Source organism: Dendrobates tinctorius, unplaced genomic scaffold (assembly GCF_039654945.1).
Source record: "Dendrobates tinctorius isolate UK_male_01 unplaced genomic scaffold, ASM3965494v1 ptg000445l, whole genome shotgun sequence".
In the NCBI taxonomy this organism is placed as follows: Eukaryota; Metazoa; Chordata; class Amphibia; order Anura; family Dendrobatidae; genus Dendrobates; species Dendrobates tinctorius.
In genome coordinates this window covers 55162-67853 of record NW_027362107.1, presented here as the reverse complement: position 1 = coordinate 67853, position 12692 = coordinate 55162, and positions in this window count along the sequence as shown.

The following is a 12692-nucleotide window of genomic DNA, read 5'->3' as shown; positions in this document are numbered from 1 at the left end:
ATGGAGAGCGTGGTTATGTGTGATATGGTGGGCAGATGTATGATGGAGAGTGTGGTTATATATGATATGGTGGGCAGATGTATGATGGAGAGCGTGGTTATGTATGATATGGTGGGCAGATGTATGATGGAGAGCGTGGTTATGTATGATATGGTGGGCAGATGTATGATGGAGAGCGTGGTTATGTGTGATATGGTGGGCAGATGTATGATGGAGAGTGTGGTTATATATGATATGGTGGGCAGATGTATAATGGAGAGTGTGGTTATGTATGATATGGTGGGCAGATGTATGATGGAGAGTGTGGTTATGTGTGATATGGTGGGCAGATGTATGATGGAGAGTGTGGTTATGTGTGATATGGTGGGCAGATGTATGATGGAGAGTGTGGTTATGTATGATATGGTGGGCAGATGTATGATGGAGAGCGTGGTTATGTGTGATATGGTGGGCAGATGTATGATGGAGAGTGTGGTTATATATGATATGGTGGGCAGATGTATAATGGAGAGTGTGGTTATGTATGATATGGTGGGCAGATGTATGATGGAGAGTGTGGTTATGTGTGATATGGTGGGCAGATGTATGATGGAGAGTGTGGTTATGTGTGATATGGTGGGCAGATGTATGATGGAGAGTGTGGTTATGTATGATATGGTGGGCAGATGTATGATGGAGAGCGTGGTTATGTGTGATATGGTGGGCAGATGTATGATGGAGAGTGTGGTTATGTATGATATGGTGGGCAGATGTATGATGGAGAGCGTGGTTATGTATGATATGGTGGGCAGATGTATAATGGAGAGTGTGGTTATATATGATATGGTGGGCAGATGTATGATGGAGAGCGTGGTTATGTGTGATATGATGGGCAGATGTATGATGGAGAGCGTGGTTATGTATGATATGGTGGGCAGATGTATGATGGAGAGCGTGGTTATGTATGATATGGTGGGCAGATGTATGATGGAGAGTGTGGTTATGTGTGATATGGTGGGCAGATGTATAATGGAGAGTGTGGTTATGTGTGATATGGTGGGCAGATATATAATGGAGAGTGTGGTTATGTATGATATGGTGGGCAGATGTATAATGGCGAGTGTGGTTATGTATGATATGGTGGGCAGATGTATAATGGAAAGTGTGGTTATGTGTGATATGGTGGGCAGATGTATAATGGAGAGTGTGGTTATGTATGATATGGTGGGCAGATGTATAATGGAGAGTGTGGTTATGTGTGATATGGTGGGCAGATGTATAATGGAGAGTGTGGTTATGTATGATATGGTGGGCAGATGTATAATGGAGAGTGTGGTTATGTATGATATGGTGGGCAGATGTATAATGGAGAGTGTGGTTATGTATGATATGGTGGGCAGATGTATGATGGAGAACATGGTTATGTATGATATGGTGGGCAGATGTATAATGGAGAGTGTGGTTATGTATGATATGGTGGGCAGATGTATAATGGAGAGTGTGGTTATGTATGATATGGTGGGCAGATGTATGATGGAGAGTGTGGTTATGTATGATATGGTGGGCAGATGTATGATGGAGAGCGTGGTTATGTATGATATGGTGGGCAGATGTATAATGGTGAGCGTGGTTATGTATGATATGGTGGGCAGATGTATAATGGAGAGCGTGGTTATGTATGATATGGTGGGCAGATGTATAATGGAGAGTGTGGTTATGTATGATATGGTGGGCAGATGTATGATGGAGAGTGTGGTTATGTATGATATGGTGGGCAGATGTATGATGGAAAGCGTGGTTATGTATGATATGGTGGGCAGATGTATGATGGAGAGCGTGGTTATGTATGATATGGTGGGCAGATGTATAATGGAGAGTGTGGTTATGTATGATATGGTGGGCAGATGTATGATGGAGAGTGTGGTTATGTGTGATATGGTGGGCAGATGTATGATGGAGAGCGTGGTTATGTATGATATGGTGGGCAGATGTATGATGGAGAGCGTGGTTATGTGTGATATGGTGGGCAGATGTATGATGGAGAGCGTGGTTATGTATGATATGGTGGGCAGATGTATGATGGAGAGTGTGATTATGTATGATATGGTGGGCAGATGTATGATGGAGAGCGTGGTTATGTGTGATATGGTGGGCAGATGTATGATGGAGAGCGTGGTTATGTGTGATATGGTGGGCAGATGTATGATGGAGAGTGTGGTTATGTATGATATGGTGGGCAGATGTATGATGGAGAGCGTGGTTATGTATGATATGGTGGGCGGATGTATAATGGAGAGTGTGATTATGTATGATATGGTGGGCAGATGTATGATGGAGAGTGTGGTTATGTATGATATGATGGGCAGATGTATGATGGAGAGCGTGGTTATGTGTGATATGGTGGGCAGATGTATGATATGGTGGGCAGATGTATGATGGAGAGCGTGGTTATGTATGATATGGTGGGCAGATGTATAATGGAGAGCGTGGTTATGTGTGATATGGTGGGCAGATGTATGATGGAGAGCGTGGTTATGTATGATATGGTGGGCAGATGTATAATGGTGAGTGTGGTTATGTATGATATGGTGGGCAGATGTATGATGGAGAGCGTGGTTATGTGTGATATGGTGGGCAGATGTATGATGGAGAGCGTGGTTATGTATGATACGGTGGGCAGATGTATGATGGAGAGTGTGGTTATGTATGATATGGTGGGCAGATGTATGATGGAGAGCGTGGTTATGTGTGATATGGTGGGCAGATGTATGATGGAGAGTGTGGTTATGTGTGATATGGTGGGCAGATGTATGATGGAGAGTGTGGTTATGTATGATATGGTGGGCAGATGTATGATGGAGAGCGTGGTTATGTGTGATATGGTGGGCAGATGTATGATGGAGAGTGTGGTTATGTATGATATGGTGGGCAGATGTATGATGGAGAGCGTGGTTATGTGTGATATGGTGGGCAGATGTATGATGGAGAGTGTGGTTATATATGATATGGTGGGCAGATGTATGATGGAGAGCGTGGTTATGTATGATATGGTGGGCAGATGTATGATGGAGAGTGTGGTTATGTATGATATGGTGGGCAGATGTATGATGGAGAGCGTGGTTATGTGTGATATGGTGGGCAGATGTATGATGGAGAGTGTGGTTATATATGATATGGTGGGCAGATGTATAATGGAGAGTGTGGTTATGTATGATATGGTGGGCAGATGTATGATGGAGAGTGTGGTTATGTGTGATATGGTGGGCAGATGTATGATGGAGAGTGTGGTTATGTGTGATATGGTGGGCAGATGTATGATGGAGAGTGTGGTTATGTATGATATGGTGGGCAGATGTATGATGGAGAGCGTGGTTATGTGTGATATGGTGGGCAGATGTATGATGGAGAGTGTGGTTATATATGATATGGTGGGCAGATGTATAATGGAGAGTGTGGTTATGTATGATATGGTGGGCAGATGTATGATGGAGAGTGTGGTTATGTGTGATATGGTGGGCAGATGTATGATGGAGAGTGTGGTTATGTGTGATATGGTGGGCAGATGTATGATGGAGAGTGTGGTTATGTATGATATGGTGGGCAGATGTATGATGGAGAGCGTGGTTATGTGTGATATGGTGGGCAGATGTATGATGGAGAGTGTGGTTATGTATGATATGGTGGGCAGATGTATGATGGAGAGCGTGGTTATGTATGATATGGTGGGCAGATGTATAATGGAGAGTGTGGTTATATATGATATGGTGGGCAGATGTATGATGGAGAGCGTGGTTATGTGTGATATGATGGGCAGATGTATGATGGAGAGCGTGGTTATGTATGATATGGTGGGCAGATGTATGATGGAGAGCGTGGTTATGTATGATATGGTGGGCAGATGTATGATGGAGAGTGTGGTTATGTGTGATATGGTGTGCAGATGTATAATGGAGAGTGTGGTTATGTGTGATATGGTGGGCAGATGTATAATGGAGAGTGTGGTTATGTATGATATGGTGGGCAGATGTATAATGGCGAGTGTGGTTATGTATGATATGGTGGGCAGATGTATAATGGAAAGTGTGGTTATGTGTGATATGGTGGGCAGATGTATAATGGAGAGTGTGGTTATGTATGATATGGTGGGCAGATGTATAATGGCGAGTGTGGTTATGTATGATATGGTGGGCAGATGTATAATGGAAAGTGTGGTTATGTGTGATATGGTGGGCAGATGTATAATGGAAAGTGTGGTTATGTATGATATGGTGGGCAGATGTATAATGGAGAGTGTGGTTATGTATGATATGGTGGGCAGATGTATAATGGTGAGTGTGGTTATGTATGATATGGTGGGCAGATGTATAATGGTGAGTGTGGTTATGTATGATATGGTGGGCAGATGTATAATGGTGAGTGTGGTTATGTGTGATATGGTGGGCAGATGTATGATGGAGAGTGTGGTTATGTATGATATGGTGGGCAGATATATAATGGAGAGTGTGGTTATGTGTGATATGGTGGGCAGATGTATGATGGAGAGCGTGGTTATGTATGATATGGTGGGCAGATGTATGATGGAGAGTGTGGTTATGTGTGATATGGTGGGCAGATGTATGATGGAGAGTGTGGTTATGTGTGATATGGTGGGCAGATGTATGATGGAGAACATGGTTATGTATGATATGGTGGGCAGATGTATGATGGCGAGTGTGGTTATGTATGATATGGTGGGCAGATGTATGATGGAGAGTGTGGTTATGTATGATATGGTGGGCAGATGTATAATGGAGAGTGTGGTTATGTATGATATGGTGGGCAGATGTATGATGGAGAGTGTGGTTATGTATGATATGGTGGGCAGATGTATAATGGAGAGCGTGGTTATGTATGATATGGTGGGCAGATGTATAATGGAGAGTGTGGTTATGTATGATATGGTGGGCAGATGTATAATGGAGAGTGTGGTTATGTATGATATGGTGGGCAGATGTATGATGGAGAGTGTGGTTATGTATGATATGGTGGGCAGATGTATAATGGAGAGTGTGGTTATGTGTGATATGGTGGGCAGATGTATGATGGAGAACATGGTTATGTATGATATGGTGGGCAGATGTATAATGGAGAGTGTGGTTATGTATGATATAGTGGGCAGATGTATGATGCAGAGTGTGGTTATGTATGATATGGTGGGCAGATGTATGATGGAGAACATGGTTATGTATGATATGGTGGGCAGATATATAATGGAGAGTGTGGTTATGTATGATATGGTGGGCAGATGTATGATGGAGAGCGTGGTTATGTATGATATGGTGGGCAGATGTATAATGGAGAGTGTGGTTATGTGTGATATGGTGGGCAGATGTATGATGGAGAGTGTGGTTATGTGTGATATGGTGGGCAGATGTATGATGGAGAACATGGTTATGTATGATATGGTGGGGAGATGTATAATGGAGAGTGTGGTTATGTATGATATGGTGGGCAGATGTATAATGGAGAGTGTGGTTATGTATGATATGGTGGGCAGATGTATGATGCAGAGTGTGGTTATGTATGATATGGTGGGCAGATGTATGATGGAGAACATGGTTATGTATGATATGGTGGGCAGATGTATAATGGAGAGTGTGGTTATGTATGATATGGTGGGCAGATGTATGATGCAGAGTGTGGTTATGTATGATATGGTGGGAAGATGTATGATGGAGAGTGTGGTTATGTATGATATGGTGGGCAGATGTATGATGGAGAGTGTGGTTATGTATGATATGGTGGGCAGATGTATAATGGAGAGTGTGGTTATGTATGATATGGTGGGCAGATGTGTGATGGTGAGTGTGGTTATGTATGATATGGTGGGCAGATGTATAATGGAGAGTGTGGTTATGTATGATATGGTGGGCAGATGTATGATGCAGAGTGTGGTTATGTATGATATGGTGGGCAGATGTATGATGGAGAACATGGTTATGTATGATATGGTGGGCGGATGTATAATGGAGAGTGTGGTTATGTATGATATGGTGGGCAGATGTATAATGGAGAGTGTGGTTATGTATGATATGGTGGGCAGATGTATGATGCAGAGTGTGGTTATGTATGATATGGTGGGCAGATGTATGATGGAGAACATGGTTATGTATGATATGGTGGGCAGATGTATAATGGAGAGTGTGGTTATGTATGATATGGTGGGCAGATGTATGATGCAGAGTGTGGTTATATATGATATGGTGGGCAGATGTATGATGGAGAGTGTGGTTATGTATGATATGGTGGGCAGATGTATGATGGAGAGTGTGGTTATGTGTGATATGGTGGGCAGATGTATGATGGAGAGTGTGGTTATGTGTGATATGGTGGGCAGATGTATGATGGAGAACATGGTTATGTATGATATGGTGGGCAGATGTATGATGGAGAGTGTGGTTATGTGTGATATGGTGGGCAGATGTATGATGGAGAGCGTGGTTATGTATGATATGGTGGGCAGATGTATAATGGAGAGTGTGGTTATGTATGATATGGTGGGCAGATGTATAATGGAGAGTGTGGTTATGTATGATATGGTGGGCAGATGTATGATGGCAAGTGTGGTTATGTATGATATGGTGGGCAGATGTATAATGGAGAGTGTGGTTATGTATGATATGGTGGGCAGATGTATGATGGAGAGTGTGGTTATGTATGATATGGTGGGCAGATGTATAATGGAGAGTGTGGTTATGTATGATATGGTGGGCAGATGTGTGATGGTGAGTGTGGTTATGTATGATATGGTGGGCAGATGTATAATGGAGAGTGTGGTTATGTATGATATGGTGGGCAGATGTATGATGCAGAGTGTGGTTATGTATGATATGGTGGGCAGATGTATGATGGAGAACATGGTTATGTATGATATGGTGGGCGGATGTATAATGGAGAGTGTGGTTATGTATGATATGGTGGGCAGATGTATAATGGAGAGTGTGGTTATGTATGATATGGTGGGCAGATGTATGATGCAGAGTGTGGTTATGTATGATATGGTGGGCAGATGTATGATGGAGAACATGGTTATGTATGATATGGTGGGCAGATGTATAATGGAGAGTGTGGTTATGTATGATATGGTGGGCAGATGTATGATGCAGAGTGTGGTTATATATGATATGGTGGGCAGATGTATGATGGAGAGTGTGGTTATGTATGATATGGTGGGCAGATGTATGATGGAGAGTGTGGTTATGTGTGATATGGTGGGCAGATGTATGATGGAGAGTGTGGTTATGTGTGATATGGTGGGCAGATGTATGATGGAGAACATGGTTATGTATGATATGGTGGGCAGATGTATGATGGAGAGTGTGGTTATGTGTGATATGGTGGGCAGATGTATGATGGAGAGCGTGGTTATGTATGATATGGTGGGCAGATGTATAATGGAGAGTGTGGTTATGTATGATATGGTGGGCAGATGTATAATGGAGAGTGTGGTTATGTATGATATGGTGGGCAGATGTATGATGGCAAGTGTGGTTATGTATGATATGGTGGGCAGATGTATAATGGAGAGTGTGGTTATGTATGATATGGTGGGCAGATGTAAAATGGAGAGTGTGGTTATGTATGATATGGTGGGCAGATGTATAATGGAGAGTGTGGTTATGTATGATATGGTGGGCAGATGTATAATGGAGAGTGTGGTTATGTGTGATATGGTGGGCAGATGTATGATGGCGAGTGTGGTTATGTATGATATGGTGGGCAGATGTATAATGGAGAGTGTGGTTATGTGTGACATGGTGGGCAGATGTATGATGGAGAACATGGTTATGTATGATATGGTGGGCAGATGTATGATGGCGAGTGTGGTTATGTATGATATGGTGGGCAGATGTATAATGGAGAGTGTGGTTATGTATGATATGGTGGGCAGATGTAAAATGGAGAGTGTGGTTATGTATGATATGGTGGGCAGATGTATAATGGAGAGTGTGGTTATGTATGATATGGTGGGCAGATGTATAATGGAGAGTGTGGTTATGTATGATATGGTGGGCAGATGTATGATGGAGAGCGTGGTTATGTATGATATGGTGGGCCGATGTATAATGGAGAGCGTGGTTATGTATGATATGGTGGGCAGATGTATAATGGAGTGTGGTTATGTATGATATGGTGGGCAGATGTATGATGGAGAGCGTGGTTATGTATGATATGGTGGGCAGATGTATGATGGAGAGTGTGGTTATGTATGATATGGTGGGCAGATGTATAATGGAGAGTGTGGTTATGTATGATATGATGGGCAGATGTATGATGGCGAGTGTGGTTATGTATGATATGGTGGGCAGATGTATAATGGAGAGCGTGGTTATGTATGATATGGTGGGCAGATGTATAATGGAGAGTGTGGTTATGTATGATATGGTGGGCAGATGTATAATGGAGAGTGTGGTTATGTATGATATGGTGGGCAGATGTATAATGGAGAGCGTGGTTATGTATGATATGGTGGGCAGATGTATAATGGAGAGTGTGGTTATGTATGATATGGTGGGCAGATGTATAATGGAGAGTGTGGTTATGTATGATATGGTGGGCAGATGTATAATGGAGAGCGTGGTTATGTATGATATGGTGGGCAGATGTATAATGGAGAGTGTGGTTATGTATGATATGGTGGGCAGATGTATAATGGAGAGTGTGGTTATGTATGATATGGTGGGCAGATGTATGATGCAGAGTGTGGTTATGTATGATATGGTGGGCAGATGTATGATGGCGAGTGTGGTTATGTATGATATGGTGGGCAGATGTATGATGGAGAGTGTGGTTATGTGTGATATGGTGGGCAGATGTATGATGGTGAACATGGTTATGTATGATATGGTGGGCAGATGTATGATGGAGAGCATGGTTATGTATGATATGGTGGGCAGATGTATGATGGCGAGTGTGGTTATGTATGATGGTGGGCAGATGTATGATGAAGAACATGGTTATGTATGATATGGTGGGCAGATGTATAATGGAGAGTGTGGTTATGTATGATATGGTGGGCAGATGTATGATGGCAAGTGTGGTTATGTATGATATGGTGGGCAGATGTAAAATGGAGAGTGTGGTTATGTATGATATGGTGGGCAGATGTATAATGGAGAGTGTGGTTATGTATGATATGGTGGGCAGATGTATAATGGAGAGTGTGATTATGTATGATATGGTGGGCAGATGTATGATGGCGAGTGTGGTTATGTATGATATGGTGGGCAGATGTATAATGGAGAGTGTGGTTATGTATGATATGGTGGGCAGATGTAAATTGGAGAGCGTGGTTATGTATGATATGGTGGGCAGATGTATGATGGCGAGTGTGGTTATGTATGATATGGTGGGCAGATGTATAATGGAGAGTGTGGTTATGTATGATATGGTGGGCAGATGTATAATGGAGAGTGTGGTTATGTATGATATGGTGGGCAGATGTATAATGGAGAGCGTGGTTATGTATGATATGGTGGGCAGATGTATAATGGAGAGTGTGGTTATGTATGATATGGTGGGCAGATGTATAATGGAGAGTGTGGTTATGTATGATATGGTGGGCAGATGTATAATGGAGAGCGTGGTTATGTATGATATGGTGGGCAGATGTATAATGGAGAGTGTGGTTATGTATGATATGGTGGGCAGATGTATAATGGAGAGTGTGGTTATGTATGATATGATGGGCAGATGTATGATGGAGAGCGTGGTTATGTGTGATATGGTGGGCAGATGTATGATATGGTGGGCAGATGTATGATGGAGAGCGTGGTTATGTATGATATGGTGGGCAGATGTATAATGGAGAGTGTGGTTATGTATGATATGGTGGGCAGATGTATGATGGAGAGCGTGGTTATGTATGATATGGTGGGCAGATGTATGATGGAGAGCGTGGTTATGTATGATATGGTGGGCAGATGTATGATGGAGAGCGTGGTTATGTATGATATGGTGGGCAGATGTATGATGGAGAGCGTGGTTATGTATGATATGGTGGGCAGATGTATGATGGAGAGCGTGGTTATGTATGATATGGTGGGCAGATGTATGATGGAGAGCGTGGTTATGTATGATATGGTGGGCAGATGTATGATGGAGAGCGTGGTTATGTATGATATGGTGGGCAGATGTATGATGGAGAGCGTGGTTATGTATGATATGGTGGGCAGATGTATGATGGAGAGCGTGGTTATGTATGATATGGTGGGCAGATGTATAATGGAGAGTGTAGTTATATATGATATGGTGGGCAGATGTATGATGGAGAGTGTGGTTATGTATGATATGGTGGGCAGATGTATAATGGAGAGTGTGGTTATGTATGATATGGTGGGCAGATGTATGATGGAGAGCGTGGTTATGTATGATATGGTGGGCAGATGTATAATGGAGAGCGTGGTTATGTATGATATGGTGGGCAGATGTATAATGGAGAGTGTGGTTATATATGATATGGTGGGCAGATGTATAATGGAGAGTGTGGTTATATATGATATGGTGGGCAGATGTATAATGGAGAGTGTGGTTATGTATGATATGGTGGGCAGATGTATAATGGAGAGTGTGGTTATGTATGATATGGTGGGCAGATGTATGATAGGTCAGGGTTATGTATGATATGATGGGCAGATGTATGATGGAAAACATGGTTATGTGTGATATGGTGGGCAGATGTATGATGGAGAGTGTGGTTATGTGTGATATGGTGGGCAGATGTATGATGGAGAGTGTGGTTATGTATGATATGGTGGGCAGATGTATGATGGAGAGTGTGGTTATGTATGATATGGTGGGCAGATGTATGATGGAAAACATTGTTATGTGTGATATGGTGGGCAGATGTATGATAGGTCAGGGTTATGTATGATGGTGGGCAGATGTATGATAGGTCAGGGTTATGTATGATGGTGGGCAGATGTATGATAGGTCAGGGTTATGTATGATATGGGGAGATGTAAGATGGGATGGGGTTATGTCTGATTTGGTGGGCAGGAGTCCTGAAGAGAGAATTTGCGTATTGCCAGTGCATTCTGGGATAAGTGAAGAGTCTCCGCGAGCTCAAAGAACACTGGGTTTTGGGCGTTGTAGTTGAAAGCAGGACATCGGTAAACCGGGCGCACGTTTTTCACCACTTTGAAATCTCTTTATCAATAATAACATGGAAGAGGCCAGGAGCCGTCTGGTGAGCTGCATTTCTTGCTACATGTTCACAGACTTACGGTGGAAAAGCCAAACTTCACATGCCACAAATGCAGCTTGTGTCCCTGCAGGAGGAAAAGGTGAAGATCCTTAAGGAAGGTGAAGAGTTCTTGGGGTCCCGTTACACTAAACGACGCACCAGCGATCCCGACAACGATACGACCTGCTCAGGATCGCTGGTGCGTCGCTACATGAACAGTGAGCTGCCAAACAGGCAGATCTCATCAGCGATCAGGACCAGCGAGGACGCTGGTATCCAAGGTAAACAGTGGGTAACTAAGGGACGCGCGGCGCTTAGTTACCCGCTGTTTACCTTGGATACCAGCTCCCAGCGTCTGCTTACAGCGCTCGGAGCTCGCTGATCGTTGGTCTCCCGCTGCCACATGCAGCGGGAGACCAACGATCAAACAATGGCCCAGGACATTCCTGCACAATCAGTGATACCCGGCAGGGTGGCCGGTCGCTGATGCGTGCCACACACAGCAGTGTCGCTAGCGATCTCTCTTAGTGTGAAGTACCCCTTAGACAGAGCAGAATTATCTCTTCATCTTGTAGATAGAGAGAGAATATGAAGTGCACCTGAAGAAACAGAGGAATGGAGACATGTGACCCAGAGAAGCAGGAGGATCAGGAGGCAGTCAGCACCCATACTGCTCAGGAACCAGTACCAGGCTCTCACGCAGGAAAACGATGAAGAAATACATCAGGATAAGACTTTGCCAACAAACAGCAACCTTGTACTCCTTCAGAGTCCTCCTGGATGGAGAAAGAAAAATGTTGTGAAGAAGAAACGGAGAGTGGTGGTCATGGGGGATTCCCTGCTGAGAGGAACAGAGGCCGCTATCTGCAGACCGGATATCACTTCAAGAGAAATGTGCTGTCTTCCAGGTGCAAAAATTAAAGATGTGTCTGACAGGATATCAGGACTCTTCAGACCTACAGATGACTACCCATTCCTGCTACTACATGTGGGGACAAATGACACCGCAAGAAACGACCTGGAAACCATCTGCAGAGACTTTGAAGACTTAGGCAAGAAAGTGAAAGAACTGGGAGCGCAGGTAGTCTTCTCTTCCATCCTCCCAGTGGATGGCCATGGAACAAGGAGGTGGAATAAGATTCTGCAGGTGAACAACTGGCTACGTCGATGGTGCCATCAGCAACGATTTGGATTTCTGGATCACGGAGTGAATTACTTATACGATGGACTACTTGCTAGAGATGGGGTGCACCTTACGAAGACTGGAAAGCAGGTATTTGGAAGTCGCCTTGCTACACTTGTAAGGAGAGCTTTAAACTAGAACAACATGGGAAGGGAAGCAAAAGACCAGAAAAAGCCATACACCTGACAAATGCTACTGAGAACTCTGCTATTAGAAGTGGAAAGGAAGAACAAACACAAAAGAATCTAATTAATAAAAATATTGGAGAAAGAGAAACCAATCACAAACTAAAATGTTTCTATACTA